At 38.6% G+C, this 26374-nt stretch overlaps 1 protein-coding gene across 1 annotated transcript in view; it reads left to right on the top strand.

The window, feature by feature from the left end:
- Window positions 1-9015: 9015 nt before the first annotated feature.
- naaladl2 (N-acetylated alpha-linked acidic dipeptidase like 2) overlaps window positions 9016-26374 on the top strand; it is a 250632-nt gene continuing 233273 nt past the window's right edge. The window contains exon 1 of the mRNA XM_087783862.1: window positions 9016-9194. The gene's annotated coding sequence lies outside the window, so the exon portion shown is untranslated. The remainder of the gene's footprint in view (window positions 9195-26374) is intronic.

Below are 26374 nucleotides of genomic sequence, written 5' to 3'. Positions count from 1 at the left end.
ACCTGCCCTCGTTCACTAATAACCCAAAATATAATGGATCAGCATAAATTACACCAAAACATGAAAATACATATTTGACGTTTTTTTATTTTTATTTTGTGACCCAATATTCAAGCCTTCTCGCCTGCAGTTAATACAAAACTCTGCAGCAAGAATCTTGACTAGCTCTAGTAGAAGAACTCACATTTCTCCGATCCTTAAAACTCTTCACTGGCTGCCAGTTTCTTTCAGGATCAATTTTAAAATACTTGTTCTTACTTTCAGATCTATTCATGGTCAGGCTCCTCCTTACATCACTGATCTGATCCAGGTTTACACCCCAGCTTGGGATTTTAGGTCTGTGGATCAGAATCTACTGATGGCTCGTGCACATGGTTCTGGACCAGAGGAGAGAAATCCTTCCAGGCTGTTGCTCCTAAGCTTTGGAACGATCTTCCTCTCTCTCTTCCCTGATTCTCTGGGACTCCTGTGTTTGTCTTATGTGTCTTGTCCTTTTAAAGTTTATAATTTAACTGTGTATTGTTTTTGATTGATAAAGCGCTTTGTGACCCTGGTCTAGAAAGGCGCTTTACAAATAATTATTAGTTGCTTACCTACTTACTTAAAATGAATGCTATATTTATTTTTTTAATCTTCTTTGGTGGGAAACAGAGAGCAGACATTTTTATTACTGCCATCGCAATGGATGTGATTTTCATGCATCGCTGCAGTGCATTGTTGGTAATATACAGCTCAGAAGTGAACATTGATGTTCAGTTGATCCCTTTAGCCTGGAAGGTGGATTTCAGAAGTTCACTTCAGCTCTTTCGAGGAAACCTTTAAAATAGTGGCGGGGATTACAACAAGGGGAGCCTCTTAGGAAAAGTGAGTTGAGGACACAAAAAAACAGTATTGAAACATATTGTAAAAATTGTTTCGTGGGTGAAAAGCAGTGACACACCCTGAACATGGCAACGACTACTATGCATGCACATGCTCACACCTTCAGATAAATTAGTGTACTCAAGCAATCGCTGTATTAGTTTGGAGTGTGGGCGGAAACCAGAGTACAGATAGAGAAAACAAGATCGATCAAAGTTAACCAGAAGTAACTCATGCCAGTTCAATTTACAGATTTTGAACTTCTTAACATGCAACTAATGTGAAAACCCAACTTTCCTGACTCTCATGTTTCAAATGTTGAAATCTTCCTCACCGAGTGCAGTAAGTCCCTCATCATGACCATGTTTAGAACTTATTCCTTTATTTCTCCCCCATCTAAAATCGCAGCGAACGATAGGTTACGAGAGCAGAGTCCACTTTGATGGAATAATGGTCTTCAGTCCTCCTCCAGCCAGCTGCAATCACGCCCCGCTTTGTTTATACAACAAGTCTCGTGGATGTAGAGACTTCTAGGATTGATAACGTTAAGACATACCTTGATGTTTTACTTATGACAGTATAGTGGGTGTGGTTATGGTAAACAATAATTAATAATTAAAAAACAAAGTGTTTTCAGTGGGCGGGGCTTAAGATCATTTTCTAATCTAAATATTCCAATGAAAAGAGATTTTTGTCCAAACAGCCAAATACTGATGAGTACGATAGAGGTCCAAGATCTATTTAAAACACACTCAAATAAACACATTAGTTACCCTTACATGCAAGGTTTAGTGTGATAAATGTGACGCTGAACTGTAGGCCACGCCCCTCCAGGTTGAAGGCGCCAGGTGAGGCTGATTTGCTTATGAACTGGGTTTGAAGTCACGCAACCACAGAATCGCTGTAGAGCAGCAGTAGGAGCAAAGCATTATGGGAGGTGACTCAGAGATGGTCATGTGGACTGAAACACCAAGACTGTGCAGAACAAAGCATCAAGGAAAACGCAGCCGGTGAGCATGTTTCTTGGATGTAACTGGGCCTCGTCTGTTTCATTGCTGTAATCACTCATTTTCATGGTCTGACTGAGAACTATAAATATAAATGGTTAAAATCATGTTGGATAAATAGAATTAAAAATTACGTCATGGCAATTAAATACAGTTTAAAAACGAATGCCTTTTATAACTCATGTGAGCTGAATACAATTAAAGTGTGATGTATTCACGTGGAAAATGTATTGAATGTGTTTATCTTGTTTCTTAAATGGTTTGTTTGTGTTCAAAGGTTTTTCACTTGGTTATTTACATTGCATCAAACTTCTAAAAGAAAAAGAAAGCAATGTGTGATGAGTGGAATCTTCTGGAGTATTCCTGAAATTATCTACCTTTTCAAGTGGGGAGTTTTACACACTGAAAATACATTAAATACTGAGGTTAAAACTGTGTTGTCCTGATCCTCAGTTCTATATGAATTCCATTGCTGTTTGTTTTTTTTGCTACCTATCTTTTTCCTATTTCCTTTCGGACTGGTCTTGGCTCAAACGTTTGAGGGTTATCCCACTTAGAGCACTTCCATGAACGCTGTTGAGTACTCCGTTTACTTGTGTTTGAATCTTCTATAACAGTGGCATTTATCACATCTTTGTAAGCAGCCCTCTCTCAACCAAATCTTGAATCTGTCTTTGGGAAGAGAAAAGGAAAAAAAAAGAAAAAAAAGCCCTGTTCATCTCATCAAGAGCCCACGCTTGTCTTCTATGAAATGAAAAATTGGATAACACATTGAAATGACAGCCTGGCCTGTGCGACATTAGGATTACGACGACTGCATTTATGACTTGTCGAAACCATGTCATCGAACGGGTTTGAAGCAGGAAATTGCCTGAATGTGGTCTGAAGCCGCAACCGTGTCATTAATAATGCAGGTGGCGGTCAGACAGGTGAGGGCTGCTGTGTCGACCACCTACATGTCATCGATCTGCCTGGATGTGCATGTGTGTATTCAAGCAAGTGTGAGCGCACGCCAGGGAATTATTCGAAAGTCATCTAGAAGGAGGGAGCGTGTAGCTGCCACCAGCGGCGGGGTAATCCCTGCTGTCAGTGAGGAGGGTTTCGGCTTCATATTAGTGAGAACTTATGATGAAGGAATAGCATGGAGACGCACCTGAGAGAATCAATTCATGCCTCGTCTTTAGCTTTCTTGGTTAGCAAACATGATGTGAGAAAATAGACTTAAACTGACAGGTTAACAGTGGTTGATTTGTTGGTCATAATAGGCTAGAAATGATATATATCAGGAACCAGTTAATGTATTTATTTCTTGGAGAAGGACCTATTTACTTTTGTTGCTGCCCCTTAAACAAAACTATATATATATTTTTATTTTTATTTTTTCAATCACTAAAATGTAAGGCTGTGGACTAACCTTGATCAGAAACAAAAAAAACAAAACGCAACATTCAATTGTGTCTCCTACAAAAAGGTAACCTACAAAGGAATTGAACCTGTGAATTTTTCATTGAAGGAAAAAATGTATTATTAAATGATATCGATCTTATGTAGCTTCTCATTACTGGAATAACAATTTTTAAATTATTTTTTTATTACAGTCACAATAAACCCTTGTGTTATCTCAGGGCCAAGGTAACCCGGATGTAGTTTAATCCTTTGTGAACTTTGAACCAGATAACACAAGGGTTAATTGAATTTGTTAATTTAAGTGTATGGTTTGTATACTGAGGCCATTATTAATGATATTTTGTATTTATCTTGTTTTTGTCAGTTGGCAGAAATTTATATTTTTTTATGTATTGATTGTTGTTCATTTACTATTATAATTTACTAAAAAAAAGAATGTAAATGTTTTTTTGACTGCTTGAGTTAATATGTAATCAAAAAATGCGTGTGAATCCCAAATCCAGACAGGACACAACAGTATATCTTCAGCTAAACAATATACAAACGTAAACCTCACATTGACATTGATCGTGCAAGATTTTTACTTGAAGTTGGAACTTGAAATTTTCAACACCTCCCCTCGAGCTCTTCTGCTCCAGCTTTAGTTATGAGCACTTGGATGTGTGTAACAATCATCTCAGGGCAAAACTTTATCGTTGACACTCAATATGCCGACTTACAGACAGGAAGTTGATGTTGTAGCATGAATCTCTACTCTGAACTTGAATCTTCCTCTTTCAAATCTTTCACCTGAGACCTTTTTTAAAAGCGTGACTAAGAAGACGAGTGGGGAAGCCAAAGTAGCCAATCAGAGAGGGTGGAGAGGTCAGGCATGTAAAAGGGTTTGGGTCTATATTGGGGTTTTGTTTTGTTTTTTATTAGTGGCACAACAACACTGTTGGCAGGTAAAGCAGTAACAACAGGTCACAGGTTAAGCAATTACTGGTCCTGATTCTAGCTCTGCAATGACCTCCGAATATTATGAATTCAGTTCCTGACCTTCATGTGTGTGCAAAGTTTGCTGAACAAACCTTACTGTTGTGATACTGAGCTCTCCTGAGCATTCACATGAAAAGGTCTTGCACATTTAAATAGCTTCATAACATGATTTAGCGTGGCATGGATGGGCCTCACAGCACCGTGATTCCTGGTACACTTCCAGCTGGAGGCAAGACTAATGCTTGCTAGTCCTCTCTTTGCCAAGTTTGTGTGAGCTACCCATGCTTGTGTGAGTCTGAATGATTGCTAGTGGACGAGTAACAAATTGATGTTAAAATTCTGTTTAAAAAAAACAAACCTTTTACCAATCGATCAACACTGCTAAGTGAACACTGGATGAATAAATAAATAAAATTGACTTGTAACTAAGGGTTCGCAGAAATGTGTCCTTCACATTGACAAATGCATCGAAAAGGAGACTTTTGCGTAAATACTTCAAGTGAAAAGGATATTTTTCCACCAGGAAAAGGAGTCTCTGAGGTTAAATCTTCAACATAATCTTCTGTACATGATTTGCTCGACCAAGAACTTAATCGGGAAAACTGATAGACAACCCCAGCAAGAGGGATGCTTGACGTGTTGATGCATCTTGATGTCAATCATGTGCAACAATACATGGCGTGTCACAGCGTGATGGTGATGACCTTCATTTTCTTAATTAGACTCGTAGCAGATGAGCCGCGAGCAGCACGAACGTAAAACATGCAACGTGTCAGTGAGGTGAGATGACGCCGACAGTCTTCACAACACTCCTCTGACCAACAGATTGTCCGGCGGCCATTCCATCCTATAATCCCAGAGAAGGACTCTTTAAGTATTTTCAGCACAGTTCCACAAGCAAATGTTTTAATGGAAAACTTTTCTAAAATGAAGCTCCAATCCGTACCATTGTGTTTCTCCCGGTCCCAATTTCCTGCTTACAAAAAAAGATAAAGGCTCTTGTTGTGTAATTTTAATTTTAGATTTATCTTCCGGTAACTTCATTGTTACACGGTGAAGAGCATCGTAGTAACTTCTACCACGTACGTCATGACAATTCAAAATTAAGCCAGTCATTACAGATAATGTGAAACGAATCATGATTTTCCAAATGGAAAGAAATTTTGTTTTAAGCAGATTTATATAAGAAAGAAAAAAAAAAGCATCTTTTTGACATGATTAGTTTGTTTAGTCCTTTTCTTTTCACTTATGTCTACTTGGTAAATTGGATATATTTTGAAATGTCAAGCCCTTGCCCTTGACCTTGACGGTTTTGTTGAAAGCAACTGCGGGAAGTTCAGATGATACGTCACAGGAGATAAGTCGGATTGTGTCTTCTATTAAGGGACTTGAACCCACAAATAAACATAATATGTCTCAAATAAATCATGGAAAGTAAAAACTAGTACACCCCAAGTTAAACAAATTTTTGATCCATTGACGGTGAAAGATAAAAGGCAGCATACCTAAGACCATAAGTATTTAGGAAGCTATAAACGTTTTTGTGTTTGATTGATGGAGTCTGTGGCGACATGTCTACACGTCTCTCTCGGTGTGTGACACTCACCTGCTGAACTCGTGATTGCACTTTGCACAGTATGGTTTTGCAGACGATGTCAGTTACATCTTCGCGTTGAGCTTTCCTAAGGGAACGTCCTACTACGCTTCCTCTCGTCAATGGAGCTGGTAATGTTCCCTAGAGTTTGACGATTTATTGCCGTGATGGATTTTAAGGGAAGGTCATTTTCTTGTGTTCACTTGGTCAAGGGTTTGAGCGCAACCTTAACCAATCTGATGTTTAACCCCAGATGGTACCAAGTTGTGGTTCTACAGGGAGGGACATGAACAGAACCTGACTCGGAGAGACAACAGCTTAATCAGTCGGATAATTCTGATGAAGATATATCTATACAATATAGTTAAAAGGTGACATCTATTTATTTCAATCCTCATTGTCTTCAATTAAAAGTTTAAAAGAGAGCAACTTTTGCATTTCATGGTAAATCCTGATCCTTAAAAACCTACTAAATATATATATTTTTAATTCATCATTTTGCTCTTTTAAATAGGTACATTGAATAAAAATACTATCATGTTCTGTAATACTATGACCAGTTTTGCCTGTAACATGTCACTCTGGTTTTATTGTGACTCATAGATCACTGTGTTTCTGTCATGTCCACTTCCTCTCCAGACCTGATTTGAGTCACCCGTCTTTTCATCTCACCTGCTACATGTTACTCTTGATTGTTTTGTGTTCGAACCATCCTGTGTCTGTCCTTCTTTTTGACATGACGGTATATTTGCCATGTGACTTGATATTTTGTAGTGTGGTTGCATGTTCAAGCAGAACGGTTGACCCATGTTTTCAGGGATTTTGCAGTGGGAATAACTCATTGGAATTTATAATATTGTTTTTTTTATAATATCTATTACTATCACATGACTATTTAACTTGGAGAAGACCAAATGACTTTTATTTTGTTTTCTTGAGACATATAATGCAGTGTTTACTGTTTAAAAATAAAATAAGTAAATACAACCCAGACAAACTAAAACATAAAAGACATGTGATACTATATGTAGGAACAAAATAAATTCTACCTGCACTAAGCAAGTTTTTACATGTTCTTTCATTCACTTGTAAATAGCTTCTATGTAGTGACGGTCTGAAGCTTCATGAAGCAGTGTCATTATTCTCAGAGCCCACAAGATGGTGGTCTCTGCAATATTTTCCTTTGTTTTCAACAGCTGTTCTAATGAAACATCTAATCATTGTTAAACTGGTGGCGCCACCTACTGACCTCTAGACAACATGACACTGTTTCATCAGCGCATCACTAGTTCTCTGAACTGCTGCCCTTGAACCCAGCTCCATTAAGAACCGAAAAAGACATAATGTGGACTGTTGGAGGAGGAAAATCAACTTTAGCTGTTGGGGTAATTCTTATAAATTTTTGGTATTATTTCTTTCCCAACCACCTAATATTTTTGGATGGCGACATTTACACACTTCTCACATGTTTCTATTTCTGTTTAATGGCTGCTGGTATTTCAGTGCAGTTTATGAACTGCAGTTAAAAAAAAAAATGGCGTTAAAGGAGCTACATTCCTACGTGTCCTTCTCGATGGATCAGTCTCGCATTAAGATTGTCTTATCATAAAAAGGCTCTTTTAATTCTTATTCGCTATCTGATCTAACATCTGACAGTCATGGAAACACGGCCTCTAAACTGTATTTTATGTGTCACCATAGCCTTGGTACTTTTGTTCCACTCACATTTGAAAATGGAATCCTTGTTGCAGTACAGATAAAAATGTCACGGATAGTAACATTGAAGGTTGGTTGGGAGCTTTATGTGCAAATGTATTGTCCACATTGAAAAGAAAAATATATTTGTATTTACTGTTCATTACAGGAGGTACAATATACTTTTTTACACTCTGATATATTGAAATGAAACACAAGACATTCTAAACAGAAATTAAACAGTAAAAAAAATAGCAGGAAATGACAAAGAACAAAGTTACCCATTACTCTATCTCTGTGACCATCAGGGTAAGGCCACATCTTTTCATCAACATCACATAATATTATCCAAGGTGAGGGTGAGTTGGATCCACCCTTGGCGATCATCAACTGTGATGTTCCTAAAGCATCTGTACCTTCAAGGATGGACATCTGGTCATGTGGCTGAAGGTCCATTCAAGATAACTCCTATGGTGTTTGGGACACAGTGATATGGTTGAAGAAAGGGGCGTACCAGTCTTGGTTGGACTATAAACCATGTGGTTGTTGCTTAAGAATGATGGCAAGCCATATTTTCCAGGATGATGACGGCGGTCCTCGTGTTTTCATTGATCCTGCTCTGGAACCAGGCACTGGTGGAGATCATTGAGGAAGGCAAGGCATCTGTGAAGCACTTCACACATAGTGATGTTTGCTCATTGAGTTCATGAGGGCCATGTTTGGCTTCCAATTCAATAACTAAACAAAAACTTTACATAAATCTCCCTTAGACTGAACACAATTTTTCTAACATAAATCGGTTGTGTTTCAATTCCTTGTTTATTTTATGTTGATGTATTTTTTTTTTTAACTGATATAATTGCCGAAGCAGATGTTTTTATATTATAGTTTAGGGTTTGAATATTGTTGTGGAAACATGTTCAATGACTGCATATCGTGTGAAAACAACATGAACTGAAACAATTTCCCAAAGGAGACCACCTGAGGGATCAATGAAGTTCTAAGAGTTTAAAACAAGTGATTGAGAGAAAAAAAAACATTTCAGCGCTCACTCATATTTCAATCAGAGCATTAAAGCTGGAAAGTGGCTTTAAATTCTTTAACACATACATCTTGTTGGCCTCATGTGGTTTGTTTCTACCACCTCTTTGGCAATGAAGGCACAAAAGTGGCGAGACCTCCTAAAGAGCACTCAGGGAAAGTGTTTGGAATCTGAGAAGGCCCTTGAAATGATTTTACCATGTTAGGAGTAGTTCCATGTTTGCTTGAATGGTTGTTGGCCCGAGAGCAGACCTATGAACAAATTAGTTTTTTCTCTTGAAATATTATCTGTTTTTTTTTCTTCTATGACTACAAAAGCATTGAATGGGATGCCTTCCCTTGATCACACAACCCTAACACGTGTACACACTGGCTGCCAAACCAGTTGGACCAGTTCAAGTGAAGGAGTAGGTTTGGATCAAGCCCTGTAAAATGAGCATGTTTGTTGAGCCGACACTTAGTTTTGCAGGTCACTTTAGAAATGTGGACAGCCGGGGTCAGATGGGGTCAGACTGATTGTTTAGCAGACAGTGAGGGTGACGGGTCAGCACCTTGAGGCAAGGAAATACCGGCAGCAGACAGGAAAAAGGACTCGACCGCTTGTGCTCAAGGTAAATAATGGAGATGTGTCTCACTTTTGCATAACTGTGTGTGGAAATGTCAGCTGCCTTCGTCGTACAAAAATGTTCACGTTGTAATTGATTGACCCGTCTTCATAATTATTGATTCATAAATGAGCCAGGTGTTACTATAATAATGTACAAGTCTTATTCAGAATTAAAATTGTTGTCTGAATTTTTCAATCATTAGCTGACAATGTATGAGTGGTATTTGAACTATAATATCTTAACGCATCTTCGCATCCCAAAAAATTACATAAATGTACAATTTCAGAAATATATTTAAAGGGCAACTAATGTTGAACACCAACTCTCCTGACTGTCTCATGTTTCAAATGTTGAAGTCTTCCTCTCCAAGATGCAGTAAGTCTCTCATCATGACCATGTTTTGAACTTATTACAGTATAAAGTTCTCCCCCGTCTGAAATCTCAGCGAAGGAGAGGTTGCGTGTGCAGATTCCATTCTGACATAATAATGGGCTTCACTTCAACTTATTAGTTCTTCCCTGTGTGAAGTCTCCCAGAACGAGAAGTTACGAGAACTAAGCCCATTATTGCATAATAGTGGGCTTCACTCTTCCTGCAGCAGTGAAGAACGTCCTGCTTCTTTCTGTTTACACGTCTTGCAGAGACTTCCTGGCTTGATGCACGCTGCACTGACGAACCTCAACGTTTGCCCAATCACAGCAGAGTGGGCGTGTTTGTGGGAAACAAGACTTGAGCTTGACAGAAACAAAGCATTTTCAGTGGGCGGGGCTTAAGCACATTTTCTAATGTCAATATCTTTATTAAGAGAGTTTTTTACAAGCATAAACAAACTGAGTACAATAGAGGTGCAAGATCAAATTAAGAGACACTTAAATCAAAACATTAGTTGCCCTTCAAACTCCAGTAAAATAAAGTGTTTTCATTGGGTGGGGCTTAAGCAATTTTCTAATGTAAACATTTCAATGAAAAGAGTTTTGTCAAACAAACTCATACTAATGAATACAACAGAGGTCCTTGCTGATCTTGCTTAAGATAACTTGGAAGTCATTATAAACAAATCCATTTTATTTATAATTAAATCGTCCAATCAGTTGATAATTCAGTCTCTTTATGAAACATGTTGTACTAGAACCAGCATACAGACCTTAGATTATTAAAAAATGTGTTCGTCTTCAACGTGTCAATACAACATTAAGGGTCATGAAACCGTTTGCTTTATCTATAAAGTTCATTAATAACTTTCCCTTTTACTTAGTAATAAAATTCTAGGAAATTGTTAGATTCGATGGCCATCTGAAGTTCTACCTACACGGCCACATACCAACACAAAAAGGAAGGATGACATTAGAGGGGCAAGAAAACTTTCACTTAATAGTGGCAGTCAGCCAAGCAATATTTGTCTTGCTCAATTCTGTTAATGTGTGGATTTAACACTAAGCAGCTTTTGGGGGCTTTTTTTTTTAAGGATTTAAGTATTTAATATAATAACTCAAACTTGCTGTGTAGTTATTCTTTTCGGTTCAAGCCTCCTTTCTTTTCCCCCCTTGTAAAAAGGGAGCAGAATCTGATTTGTTGCATCTTATTTCTTGTTTCGCACTGTCAAGAGCTTTTGTCAAAACCAGCTTGTATTCGTGCTGTGTGATCACATACACTGTATCACCTTTCTTCTGTTCACTTTTTCTCTCCTGCAATCTGATGTGGCTCTCCGACAACAATAGGGAAGAGGGGGGATGACAGTCTGTGGTGGGCCAGATCGCTGTGTCTCCTGCCTTCTCTTGTTATCTCCTCGCAGTATTGAGAAAGATCTTCTTTTATTATCATCCGTCTCGGATAAGCCTGACTACTCGTATGGAGGAATGATACTGTGAAAACCTGAGCATGTATGTGTGGTTGAGACGACGTCTTGAAGCCACAAAACTCCCAGGGATATCCTTCCCATATATTATTTCACAAGATAATAGCGTTGCTGAGATTTGGTTGAGCTTTCAAGATGGATACTGTCTGTATATGCTGGGTTTGACTCGAGGTCAAGACAACAAGTGAAATATCTATTTAACCAACGTGTTGTATACTATATACTTATGTGTTGTAGTGTCATATGTCACGAAACCGTTACGAGTACGAAAAAGGAATTTGCTTCAACAGTTTTAGACTAAACTAGTGGTGTTTTTTCACTTATTACAAACACTCTTACATCTATACATGTGGTTTTTGTGTGCTGATTTTCAGAGTGGCCTTTCTAAAGGCATACAATCTAACAAATTGTTAATCCCATGTTTTTACACACGTTTTAAGATGGGAGTCGTGATTGAACACTTTCACTTCATTGTGCAATGAAGGAGTTTTAAAGTAATGGCTAGGATCAAAAAAGTTCGATCTATAATTGTTAGATTATTATGTTAGATAACAATTGCTCAGCATGGAGGACAGTTGGTTGTGGTGATTTTTCGTGAACCAGCATGTTTTCTCAAAGGAAGATTGTGGTCAGAAAAGCAGGAATGGGCACTAAACAGACACAATTTACAGAAAATTGTTCAATGTTTTCTGCCATGTTTGGAGTCGGTGAAGTAGTGAGAAAATGGAGGAATTGTGTGAATCAATAAATGCCTTGCTTTGTTCAGTTTAGACTTTTTTTCTCTGATTGTGGGGAAACTAAAATCTCTTTTGCAGTTTAAAAAATATTCTCAACTTTCTGCAAAATAATTATTTTAAAAAGAGTGGACTTCATAGGTGTGTATTTTATCCAAGGAAATGTATAAAAGTCATATGCATCATTGTGAGAGTGAAGAGTGGTATCTGCAAGAAAAGGATACACAAAGAGGTAGAAAAGAATCACAATCTAAAATAAAGCTGTCATGAATACCTGGCAATATCCACATCAGTTCCTTTTTTTTCTAGGTTGAATACTTGCATTAGTTACATATTAGTTTATAAAAAAAAATGTATAAAAGTATTGTCCAGAGATCAAAGGCGGTGAGGGAGAAAGTGCAGACAGGTGGGCTGGGCACAACTGAATCAAAGGGTTTATCTGAGATGTCAAAGAAAAAGTGAAAGGAATTTTGAAAAGCGGAGGAAGAGCTGCCAGGGATTGAGATTTCGAGGGAGTAAAGCTGACACAGACAAGAAGCAGAGTTAGATGAGTCAGAGTCGAAGTTGCTCAGGTTTTCATCAACAGTGACTCAAGGGGATAAGATCAGAAATTAGTTTTTTAGAAGGAAAGATCATTGGAGTCATGTGGTGTCCCAAATCGTGCACTTCTGCACTTAGACTTATTTTTAGTACACAAGTGCGTCCCAATGAGCAATGTGGGGAAAATGTAGTGCGTCAAAATGAGCACTCAATTGGCGCACTCAAACATTCAGAAAATTGAGTGTGGATCGATGGACACTTTCCACCCTCAATGACGACACGTCTTACGTATAACGTATAACTTGTTTTAATTGGCGAAAAGTGCTTTTAAGTGTCGAGATAGAGTTCCAACGGCTGGTTGCAATCGGCGTAAAAAAGTAAAGTATGTACCGGCAGTGTTTGATTTGAGACGATACTAATGAAAATATGCGTACTGGTCTTAAAGTGTACTTTAAACCAGTGCACTTGGAGAAGTGCAAGATTTGAGAGACTGCTTATGTCTAGACCTACGTCGCTAAATGGAAGATTCAGAGCAGATACCGGTGTAAATGTCTTGAGAAATCACTCATTTTACCACAACACAATAACATTATAAAACAATGAAACGCAACTTAATAACTTCGATTCGCGAAAAGACAGTACTACATGTCGAAATGTGCACGCTGTCCAAGTAAGTGCACTGTCTTACAGTGTCCTGTAAAGCAGCAGAGAAGTACTTGATTTGAAACGCAGCAATAGGATTCATGACGAGCTAAGGAAAAAAATAATAGAAAATGGAGTGTAATGATTTTCCTAAATGTGGTAAAAGAGGTTTGACTGAGAATGAGCAAGACCAGTCGTTATATTCAAAGCTTCAGATGACCCCGAACAAACGTGAAAATGGATGGAACTAATGGCGACCGGCCAGTCTGCTCAGACTGTTGAAGCCCCAGCTACTGTGAGCAGAAGCTGCTTGACTTGAAAATGCATCACTTGGCAGAACATACTTTGTTATACTCATGTTAAATCCGCCTAATGATGGCTGCCGTGACACAGCTGCTCCCAGTGTGAGCTAATGTCGTTGACTGTATCTGTGATCATTTTAATGAGTTAAAGTGTCAGGAAGTGCCGGGACAAAATGGCAATTAAGTCATGCCGCTTCCCACTGGGATTTATACGCACACGTGTGCGCACACACATACACTCACACACACACACACAGCAAAACATACAGCAATCTGAGAAGATTTAAATAAATAATCCCATGTGACAGGCAGCATCCTTCCTGCCAGAACTGCATCTTCACTTACACACACCCGCATCAACACAGGAAATGCCTTCATGCATTACAAGTCGACGGAAAGTGAGGAACTGACCTGGCCCAGGTGACGAGATAAATATTACCCTGAGAGGTGGCAAATTGAGGTGTCTCTCCAAAAAAGAAATAAGAAGTAGCAAGTCACTCCCACCTGGCTGATGCTCACAAAGGCTTGTCACAAACTGAAAGGGCTTTTAGACGAGTTTGCCACCTGTCGGAAAACATGTCCTGCCACTTAATGTACGATCTGCAAAGTCGGTTTGCCCATTCTACTTGAAAGAACTTGATTCATCCTCACTCTTGAAATACCAGTATCTTCTCAGCAGGGCGGACACCGTGCCCTTTAGCTCCATCAACGCGTCTGATGCGTCTCCCTTAGATGATGCCTGACGTTATTACACTTACCCAGGGATAATGTCTGTTTCGTCTCCCTGTGGACCCTTTTTTTTTTTTTTTTTTTTGATGCTTTCACTTGACTTGAAATGGCTTTAATCAGAGGTTGCGCTCCAGTGGGTCCGCCTGGGAGAGCGGCGACTTACAAATAGAGATGTTTACAGCGGTTCATACCTCATTTGTGTCCTACATGGAATCAAAAGAGCTGATTAATGGAGGAAAGTGACGGAGATAATAAATGATGAAGATGAAATGCTCTTTTTTTAATGTTTGTTTCAAGTGCGTTGTTGTGAGAGAGCTGTGTGACTGTATGGGATGTGTAAACGGTAGATCATTATTTTTAAATGGTTTGTCTTCGTAATAAGTAGTTGTTGATTCCACGTTTACTTATTTTTAAATCAATGCCTTTTCCTGAAGATGATAAACCTTTAGGTAACTATTTTCACGTTACTTACTTTCACATAAATATTCCATAATTTTACAATAAAGTTTTAGAGCAGCTCTGGGTAGTTTTGGGTACCTAAATATATTTTTTTACATAAATTACTTGCGATGACAGATCAACGTAAAACTAGTTGAATGACTCGTATACTGTTGTGTTCTATGTGAGTTATGTTTTTACTGTAAAAGTTCTTGGGGATAGTGTGAACATGCTACATATCGCGCTGGTTGTGGTGGGGGGAGGGGCAATCACAGTACAAAGTTATAGTTATTTACAAAGCCGTTATAACGCATATCATATTTCATTATTGTTGTATCGTTGCAGAAAGTAGTTGGTAATTTACTTCATCCACTTTATTCAAATGCATATGGATCAACAGGTAGAACTTTGTATCCTGCAGTAGTATATAGCATAACACAGTATATAAATACTTTTTCGTTGATAACCCAACTTAGTTAAACCTCTTTATACACAAATCAACCATGTGTTAACCTTTAAAACTCTAGCATAAAAACATGGTATATTCACCATTGTTAATTGAACTCTGCAAAATTCAAGAGCATTAAAGTACTCGAAACTTTAACTAATGAAGACTTCCTGTGCAAAATGCCTCGATCACAGAGGAATGTTTCAAACTCCTGTAACAGGAATTGAGAGCCGTTGTCAGAGACCAGCTCCTTGGGATTACCTTCTCTGCTGAAAACTGCCGATTAAAAACTGAATAACAGTACGTGAAAAGACCTGTGGTACAAATGTGAGTATCCATGCTCGGCCACCAATAAGCTTCTCTGAGTCTTCCCTGATGTGTCATTTGCCAGTGAGATCAACTTTGGTTGAAGGCTGTCTGGTACCAAGAGTCTATGTGTGCCACGCACCACTAAATCATCTTGTAAAGAGAGTGTGTGCCTTATTTTGAAAAATGGCTGCACGTTCGATACCAAGCTTTTTGCTGATTTTGGCCATCTTGAAGTAAGTAGTTCATGTAGTCCAGTCTGAACAGGACATGAAGCACATGCAGCTTTAAAGTCCATATGAGAAATAGCAGTAAGTGTAGACATGGGTGCAACCTCCGTGTCATCTTCCAAGCTAGGTTCTAAGCTTGGCAGTGGAAGTCGAGACAAACAGTCCACAGTTACATTATCTCTTCCTGGTTTGTACTGAATGTCGTAGTTGAATGATAGTAGTCTTGATGACCATCTAGCTATCGGCATACCTGCTCGTCCTTGACCTTTTGAAGCAAGAAGTGTGGTGAGAGGGCTGTGGTCGGTACATTAAGTGAAATGTCTCCCCCACAAGTATGTTCTCCATCTTTCTGTTGCCCACACACACCCCAAGGCCTCCTTTTCCACAGTGGAGTATTTTCGCTCTGCCTGGGTCGTGATGCAAAAGCATAAAGTCTTTTCAGAACCATCTTGATGTATCTGAGTGAGCACTGCTCCTAGTCCATAGTGGGACATGTCAGTAGGTAGTTCTGGGTTGAACAGTGAGAGTGAGGGGCTGTTAACAATCAGTCTTAACATTCTCAAAACTCCTTTGAGCCTCAGGAGACCATGTGAATGTCTCTGCTCTACGCAAAAGTACTTTCAGGGGCTCTACAACTGCAGCATAGTCTGGTATGAATTTGGAATACCAAGATGTGAGCCCAAGAAATTACCTGAACTTGGGTAAATCCATTGGTGGCGGTGTTTGAGGAACTGCAGTCACGTGTAAAGCATCAGGCTGCAATCCTTTACCTGACACTGTGTCCCAAGAAAGACAGTTCTGGTTGACTGAAGTTTCATTTTGAATGATTCAGCTTGAGACCTGCATCTTGTATACGCCAAAGTACAGATTTCTGTCTTTTATCATGTTCCTCAGCTGTTGCACCTGACACAATAATGTCATCGAGGTAACATTGGACCCCCGGCAAACCTTTGAGGATCGTTGACATCATCCTTTGGAAACAGCTGGGTGCTGATGCCAGTCCAAATGGCACCCGCTTGAAGCGAAACAAGCCGTCATGGGTAATGAAAGTAGTCAAGCTACGGCTGTCCTTATGTAGCAGCATCTGATAGTAAGAACCCAGGAGATCTAGTGTGGAAAACAGTGTTGCTCCTCTCAACTCTGTCAACATTTCCTCCATGTAAGGTAGTGGATCCGTTGATTACAACTGCCTTGTTAGGTTCTCTTAGATACACACAGATTCTTGGTTCCGGTCTATCTTTTCTTGTGATTACTACTATCGGTGATATCCATTCAGATGACTCTACCGGCTCTATACCATCTTGTTCAACCAGTTTCTTCTTTTCGACACTGCTTCTCTAACTGAGAAAGGTAATATATGCAGCTTTTGCTGTACTGACTTGACATCGTGGGCATACATCAACTATGTACAAATTATTTAGCACATCCCAATTTGTCCCCTTCAATACTTTCTACAGAATTTATTGTTTGTTCACCAGTAACCGCAGTGACTTGACTGTCTCTCACTTGCATCTGTAATGAGTAGAATAAGTCCCTACCTAGGACTGCTGACCCGTTGTTTACAATGTTGTAGTACTGAGGTCCCTATATGCTACATTAGCTTGTAAGCAACCATTCACAGCTAACGGATTCCCACCATAATCCCTTAGCTTCAGTTTTCAGTTTAATCAGAGAAGCCTCAGAGAAAAACTCATTAACCATTGTCTTTAACCATCTTTGGCAAGATGGTTAATGACTAGCATTAGCTTAATATTCCGAGTCTCTGAACCTTTACTACTGACTTTAACTGTACACATTATAATGTCAGAACTGTGTTTACATTCAGAATAGTGACTTCTGGGGCAGTTTCTATCTCGCTTACATTTTTGTTCCCTCTGCAGACCTTTGCAAAGTGTCCTTTTTTCTTGCAAGCATCCCAGTGTGCATCTTTAGCTGGACATATGTTGACATGAACCACATCTGTAGCATGTCTTTCTTTGTATCGTCTGTGTAGGTGAGTAGGTTTTATCATTATCTTTCTTGAACCTTCTTCCTTGTTGTGATCCTTGATGAACAGCATGTACAGCACTTTCTGTCTCCCCCTTGCACATAGCTTTTGCCTCCGCCACAGCAGTCTCAATTTGGCGTGCTATAGTCAAAGCTTTTGAAAGTGTAAGTGGTATCTCCAGCAGTAAACGCTGATCCCTTATCATCCCCTCTTCCATATTTCCGAACTGGCATGTTGTCACTACTTCCTTTTAAAGTAGCAACAAACTGGTCCGTCGTCTCACCTGGACAAGCAGTTAGTTTTCAAATATCCGTAACCATGACTTGAACAGGAGCAGCGTTCACCGACTTTTTGAAGAAATGACGTCGGCTGGCTCAGGTTCATGGTCGTCTTCTGTCGCCAAAATGTTTTATTGTTGCAGAAAGTAGTCGTTAATTTACTTCATCCACTTTATTCAAATGCAGATGGATCAACAGGTAGAACGTTGTATCTAGCAGTAGTATATACGTAGCATCACAGTACAGTCTTCTACTCTCTGGCTTATTCTACAGCTAGCATTCACTAGCGCCTCTAGTGTTCAGACGGAAACACCACAATTATCCACAATCTGATTCATTACCTCATCAGTATCCGTCCTTCATTCAGCCGATGGAAGTCTGGAAACAGAAAATTCGCCCAACTGCTGTAAACCGGGACATGGCAATTTGTGTGACGTTTAGCGAGTGCTCATGGGAAATGTGTTCTCCCGTCCGGCTAAACACTACCACCCTAGTCCACTGGCGTCGCTCGACTTCAAATCGCATAGAGCTGCTTTAAGATCAACATTCATGTAATTCAAAAAAAGAACAAAACAAAATGAATAATCGACACTTGGTTAGATTGACATGATCCTTTTTAAAATCACTAGGATCAATTTTGAGGCTAATTTTAAAAAGAAGGTTGGGCAATCTGACACCACAGACTGGAACATAGAAGCTTAAAGGGAAAAATAAGTGTCTTTAAATGTATCTAGGAGACATATTGTACACATCAGTATGTGGATGGATGGATTGATAGAAATATGTGTCTGTAAGTATAAAACTCTTGTTAAAACATTTGCATTAGAAAATGTGCTATAGCCCTGCCCACTGAAAACACCTAGTTTTTATGGAGATATTTCTTGTTTACCATAACCACGCCCACTCTGCTGTGGTTGGTCAGGCATCAAGGTTTGTCACTGCACATCATCCATCCCGGAAGTCTCCACCTCCAAGGTACTCGTTGTATGAACAAAGCGGGGCATGATAACAGCTCATAATGGACTGAACTTTATAAAATAATAAGTTCAAAACATCATCATGATGGTGTACTTACTGCATCTTGGAGAGGAACTTTTAAAACGTGAGTGAGTCAGGAAAGTTGGAGTTTCACATTAGTTTCCCTTTAAGTAGGTAATTGCTAATTGGTTCCAAATGGGTGTCATTAAACGCAAGTGGTAAATAAAACAAAAACAACACAGAATTTGAAGGTCAAGTTACATTATATGATTTACTTGATTAATACAATTATGGTCAGTATAATCACAGTAAGAACACAAAACTATAACTGTATAACATTGTTCAGTTAATTATTTGCAGCCTTTGTTTTACTTATCGTTTAAACGTAAAAGAGATTTGCTATTAAAGTAAACGTAATGTAAGACGGAAAACTATATATGACTCATCATTAAATGACTTGCATTGATTTGCACTAGACCAGTACAAAGTTTTCAAGAGCATATGTCATGCTGCTATGATAGCATCAGATTTAAAATAACGTAGGAAGACTGTGTGATACCAGCAGCTCAGTGTGTGTGTGTGTGTGTGTGCGCGTTTTCATTCCATGTGGTGTAATGAGCAGCTGTAGCTCAATGGTGGTGTCACAGGTCAGGGATATTGCTGTGTTGAGCTGCATGCACTGCCAGCAAAAGTCAAATTCCACACCACGAGATTATGAAAGCCAATAGACCTGAACCCATTTTACCTCTGTGATGTTATGTCAATGGATTCAGGGAAGTTGATAATTTACCATAGCAGCGAAAATTCTCCTAGAAGTATGCATAAGAGCCTGGACCAGCAAAGTAAAACGGAAAATTACCGGTGGATTTTTAAGGATAGCCTATACAGATGAACACAACTTTACTTCAGTCACCTTTTAAGTTCTAAAGGATGGTTTTCAAGGTTTTCTTCATTTCCACCTCGCTGCTTCTGACAAAATAAATCAATTCAAATTCCTCATTACATTCTCTTGTCAGTGTTATTGTCCATCATAGATTTTTAATACAACCAAAAACACTGCAGAGCAAACGTTGCTGGTGGCACATGTTGAACCCCAGAGGTGCGAGTTTGAGTCCCTGGAATAATAACTAATTTCCAAGCGAATGATGAATGGTGATTTATTGATTTCATCATCTGCTCTGCGTTTACGAATTAGTTCAAAATCAGGCACTTTGGATATTAACTCCCAGTGTTCTCCTAGTTATTATTAGCACTCTCTTCTCCCACGTTAGGAAGAGGCAAACCCATCTTCCCCCTCAACACGCCACAATTCTGTCTTTTGTCAGCTGCAATTGTGAACGGAATATTTATTTAATGACTCTGGGATGTGCACGGCTTAACTGCCTGGTTGGCGACATCTGCTGTGTGTTGTTCACAAATAATTGATGCCCTAAACAGAAGATTGAGGAAAATCGGCCGTTTTTCTTTCAAACCGAATTAAATTTTCAGAACCTGCCAGCCCTTTCGACTGACGTTTTGTTTCCAAGAGCGGGACAGAAGGACACATGTCTCTGTTGTGCACATGCTTGACTGTGCCGAGCGATTGACAGAAGGCAGGAGGAACTCCTTTAGAAGAAGGCTGAATATGCTCTTAGGCTTGCTTGTTGTTGTTCAGGGCATGAAAATCAACATTTCACTTTAAATACAGGTGTGCTTGCATCTGAAGTTTAAGATCATTCATCTCTTTGGTAAAGTGAAAATCTGTTGCCAAGCATCCACACTTCCTGCTGTTCCTTTTTTAAAGTAATTTCACTTTCTGTAGCCTGACGTTCTTTGCTTGCATCTGCCTGCGAGCACTTGGACCGACACTATGATAATTGTTATAAAGGGCCGATAATGGCTCTTTCTGAGAGTCTGAGCACTTTGGAATGGCTCACTCTGTTGCTCACTGTGAGCTGCACTGGCAGAGAAGTTGATGGAAGGACACAGATGTTACCATAGCGCCAGGTTCCTTCCCTCTGCATTGAAAATGCATTATTGCGAAATGAATTCACTTCATGTATATATATATATATATATATATATATATATATATATTTTTATTGCGTGGGAAAACGATATGTTACTAGATGTAGTCCAGAGGTCTGAATATGTCATGTTCTTCTTAATGGGGTCAAGAACTGAAACTTTTCCAAACCACCTGTGTCGACGGATTCGTCGCTATCTGGTTATTGACAGCGGTCATTCGTCACGTTTGACAGCGTAAACTGAAACTAACTTTCTTTATTAGTTCTTTTTTTTATATAAAATGTTATGGTAATCTTATTTTATTTTATTCTCTTTTTATTCCATTCATATATTCATTTTTAGATTCTGTAATGCCACCACAACAAATTCCTGTGTTGTGTTTTCAATACAGGCTATCAGTTTTCTGATTCTGAATAACAGCCAGACCACTGTATTACCTGTTCAATTGTGTTTGCATTGTTTTTGTCACCACTATACAACAATATTGGTGAGGTAGAACACATGTTATAATTTATCAAGAATATCAACATTTTCAGATTGACTCAATACACGGGCCACAAATCTGACATTTTCCAAGTTTTCACTCAACAAATCTTCCTCGCAAAAGCCATTTAAGGCAAGTAAAATATTAATTGAAATCAATATAATAATATAAGTTATTAAATTATCTTTGATTCTGCCAAATATCTTTTAAATTGATCAATTGACACTTTTTAAAAAAAAAACATTTTTGACCGTCCTGCGTGGTCGAATGTGTTTATTGACATTTGCCGCCACTTCCAATGCTAATTTAATGAATTTACTCAATTGAAAAGACACCGTAACTGTGCTTATTGTTACCATTATTGTATATTTACAACTTGTGGTATATTCTATCTGTGCTATTAATTAGTTTTTTCTTAATGCATATTTCGCGACCCAAATTTTCGAACTTCACATTAGTTAATTGAATTAAAATGATAACATGATTTACATCATAAATACATAATGATATTCCATTGTCGTTTGTTTAGCAAGCTTTTACACTAATACCAACCTTTTTTTAAGAATGGGGTAAATATTAGGCAAGTTATGACATTTTAAAAGTCGGATTAAGAAAACTCAACCATTTTGACTTGGTATATAGAAGGTTGACCAGAAATGTGTCCATTTTCACCAGTAATCTATGACTAATTTAATGTTTACCACAGGAAAATGATCCTTGTATCACATAAATCTTCTTTACAAGACCTGTCCTGCATGACCACTTCTCTTTCACAGTGCATTGATTTTAGGAAACACTAAGTTTCTTTAAAGGCATTTTTGTGTGTGTTAAACATCACAACTCATTGACACTACAAGACATCCAACAAATACACACAATAAAGACACAAACACCCCCAGCAGTAAATCCTCAAACTGTGTATTAGTTGTGAGACCAATATTCCAGGAGACAAGTGTGTCTTCACCTTTGGAGAAGCTGCCAGACGAGATAAAAAAAGGGGGGGTTGAAATGTTCCTTCGTCAGGTTGTTTCCGCCTCAAAGCGATGTCCTACCGTTATTCCTTGCCTCTGTATTAACTCCTGGAGCTGTGGCTGTTATCTCCCTGCTGTGCTGTCTTGAAAAGTGGTAGCCATTGCGGTCTTAAGTGCCACTCATGTCATGGATTTTATTTCTGAAGCAGGGGATGGAGAGCGCCTTATGGCAGAGGGAGATATATGGGAGAGGTTTGGCCCTTTTAAGACGCACTTGAGTGCAAATGTCTTGTTCTGCTTCGTAGGCTTTTGTTTGCTGGCAACAAAGAAGAACAAAGAAACACTGACATCAAAGCGTATGGTGTGTATGACAGTGGACAGTATTGGTTTTCAACTATAAATTCACCTGAAGCAATAAGAACAAAATAAATAAATAAATCCAGTTATTCTTTTTTTTTTTTGTATTCTAACCTAAACATATTTTTCCCAATGTTGAGAGATTTTCTTCCCTTCTGTGAAAGAAAAACATACATAAATATTATTACCTTTTTATTTTTTAAGTAAGGAACCCAAAAACAGGGATAACATTTAAACTCTGCTCAGAAATGCAGCTGACCTTAAGATGAATGAAAACCAGCAACCTCCCTCTGGTGTCACTAACCCCATACGCTTTTGTGCACCCATATATTACTTTAAATCATTATTATATAAGCTACATAAAGCAGATGTAATCAGGTGAATTCATGTTGGAACTGAAAATGTGTTGGGGCTCATGAGAAGAGACCTTTCATGTGACAAACAAAGCATTTCTTAGCTGGGCATCATCAGGACGCACTTGAATGGGTCAAGAAAAGCGAAACAAAACCCAAACCATAATAAGTGTGACAGAATTATTACAGCGCAACTAACGTGAAAACCCAACTTTCCAGACTCACTCTCATGTTTCAAATGTTGTCTTTCTCTCCAAGATGTAGTAAGTCCATCATCATGATGATGTTTGAAGTAATTCCTTAAAGATCCCCAAAAATCTCAGCGGATCCAATTATGAGGCAATAATGGTCTTCAATCCTCCTCCAGCCAGATGTTTTCATGCCCCTTGTGTCCCTAGGAGACTAGGTGGAGACTTTGGGGATGGATGACGTTGTGTGACAAACCTTGATGCTTGAACAATCAAAGCAGAGTAGGTGTGGTTATGGCAAACGAGATTTTAGCTCCAGAAAAATGTGTTGAATTTTCAGTGGGTGGAGCTGAAATGTAAATATTTCAATGAAAAGAGAGTTTTGTACAAACAGATACTGATGAGTACAATAGAGTCCAACATCTATTTAAAACACACTTAATTTAACAAATTAGTTGCGCTTTAAGCTAAACAATGAATGGTAAACTACCTTTTGTAATGGATTATAAATTCAAGCAAATTTTTGGCTTTCTTTCTTTCCTTCATCGTTGTAAGTTTGAGTCAAAATAACCCCAAATATTTTATCTTAAATCAAGCTTTAACTTTTACCCCTTCTAGCGTGAAGGTTGTTAATAATTTAACCCGGAGGATTGAGTCTGATCTTCATCTGCAGCACAAATGCCTTGCTCCGTTCAACAACTCCCTCTCTCAGGCAGCCCCCTGATGGGACTTCAGATGATATGAAACGCTGTTCCCTTCTAAACGGTTGCCTTCAAATAGGCAAAAAATAGGAGCAGGAACAGTGATTTTCGTCCGTCTGTTCTGTGGATTTGCATGTTCCAGAAACTCAGCCATCAACAAAGTCATGTTCACTATAGAGAAGCTTCTTTGTGCAGCTACAAGGCTGTAGAACGCAGCCATTTTTGGAATCTCTTCCTCACCTTCTGACAGTGTTGCTCTCTTCCTCCCTCTCTGTCTTCCTGGTTTATTTCTTTATTTTGTGACACATTTTCATGCACGGACACATTAGTATCTATCAGTTATGAAGGGCAGCACTATTTGAAAGGGCTTGTCAACTGCTGTATGTCATACATTATAGCGCCGAAACTCATTTTCTCTCAGGGTTTAACAATGTCTCCGTCCTCTGAGAGGTGAGGCTATATGAGGGGAACCTCGAGCGCGTGCACGTGTGCTGAGGCTGGACAGTAAGAAGGTGAAAATAGACTCGTGAAAGCACCACCGTCCTCCGCCGCGACATTGAGTGTCACTATGATCTATGAGACAAACTTGTTCCATCAAAGTCCGTAAGGTTAAAAACAAAATACACTTTTTTTTATCACACTTTTCATCAGATGTCCTTTTAAAAGTTTTGTTCTAAAGCACATCATCAACGATCATTAATCTAAATGATGATGGTAGTATGAGTATTGGGTAGGAGAACATTGGCATTGTTCATCACTTGTTACCTTAAAACTCTTCACTGGCTTCCAGTTTCTTTCAGGATCAACTTTAAAATTCTGGTTCTTACTTTCAGAGCTATTCATGGTCAGGCCCCTCCTTACATCACTGATCTGATCCCGCCTTACACCCCAGCTCGGGCTCTGAGGTCTGTGGATCAGAATCTACTTATGGTTCCACGCACACGGCTCAGGACCAGAGGAGAGAAATCTTTTCAGGCTGTTGCTCCTAAGCTTTGGAACGATCTTCCTCTCTCTTTGCGCTTGATGGAGTCTACTGACTCCTTTAAGAAACACCTTAAGACGTTTCTATTTGTTCAGGCTTTTCCTTGAATTTCTCGAACTCCTGTGTTGTTCTCAGTATTATCTTGATCTTTAAAGTATGTACTTTTTTGAGTATTGTTTTGATTGTCTAAGCGCTTTGTGACCCTGGTCTCGAAAAGCGCTATATAAATAAATATTACTTACTTACTTACTTACTATTGATTATTGAATGTGAATATGGTAATGAAAAGGTGTTTTGAACTGAACAATTGCTGAGCATGTGAATTTCGAAAGGGAGGCAAAGGGTATTTAATATGAATCAAATATAAAGGATTATCAGTTAATCGAGTGATAAGTGGGAACGTGTGTTAAATCTAGATGATTTATTACAGTAAAGTTGTCATATCCTTACAGTTGCTAGAGCCTTAAAGTGATAGTTAATCCAAAATTGAAATTTCACTAATGTTCTACTCACCCTAATGTCGACTCAGGGTTGGAATTAGTTTAAGAATAATCGTTTCTAAATCAAAAATGTATGTTCATTTTAAGGAGCTCAGTTTTCTTTCTCTTCATCTTTGTCAAAAAAGACACTTTAAAAACTTCCAAATACCTTTATTCTGCTCGTCTGTAACGTCCATCTTGTATTAAAGCATCAGAATTGTTCGAATATAAACCTTAAATAAGTCTTTATTTTAAGTTTAAGCAGAAGTTATAAGTCTTTCAGTTTTTGCCTGACTTCATTTCTTATTGAAATGCATTGCAAGCTTTAGGGAGCTAGCCTAGCAGCGCTAAAAACAAGCTTAAAAAATAAACAAGTTTATTTTTTCTTGGAACAATTCCTCATGTCGAGGTTTCAATACAAGATGGATGTTACAGACGAGCAGTATGGAGGTATTTGGATGTTTTTCAGTGAGTCTTTTTGAGTCGCAATAGTCACTGTGTCACCGTATGACATCTCAGAGATTAAAAGATATACAAGTAGTTTGATTTTTAGAGAATGTGCTGTCCACTGTAAATTAAAAAGGAAAAACAGTTTGAGACGGAGCATCTGATTTGATTCCCGTTTTGCCTCACCCAGCTACTCTGGCAGTCACACCTGATTCCGGACAGCAACAAAGGCTCCAACAGTAAATCATGAGGACCTCATTAACATAGTAATAGGTGTCAACCGTCGCTGTGCTGACAATACTGCAGTCGACAGAGGTGGTGTCAATTTGCTGCAGTCATAACCCGGATAAACATTAACTGCATGCTCCGGGAATTACTGTCGGAATAACAAATAACCAACTTTCGCTGACACACTCAGGTATGGCATTTTAAGGACAACGCGTTTGTCCAAAACACATCACAAATTGATTAGAGTTGAGCTTTAAGTTGTCATTATAAAGTAGTCACTTTTATTGAACAGTACAATTAATTATTTACGATGATGTGTCTTTTGGATTTATCATGAATATTGTTATTGTACAAAAGTAAATCACATGTTAGCATATACCTTGCCTTGAAACAGAATAATAATGGGTCTTCTTCCAACAAAAACAGAACTCTTGGACAGGTTCTACTGAAATATCAAATTTCCTCAATAGGAATAATAAAGGGATTATCAGCATCATCGTCTACTGTGCACCATCTTAG

The sequence above is a fragment of the Callionymus lyra genome, chromosome 2 (genome assembly GCF_982586985.1).
Source record: "Callionymus lyra chromosome 2, fCalLyr1.hap1.1, whole genome shotgun sequence".
NCBI lineage: Eukaryota > Metazoa > Chordata > Actinopteri > Syngnathiformes > Callionymidae > Callionymus > Callionymus lyra.
Note: the sequence above shows the minus strand (reverse complement) of the source record. Positions and strands in the feature narration are given on the sequence as shown.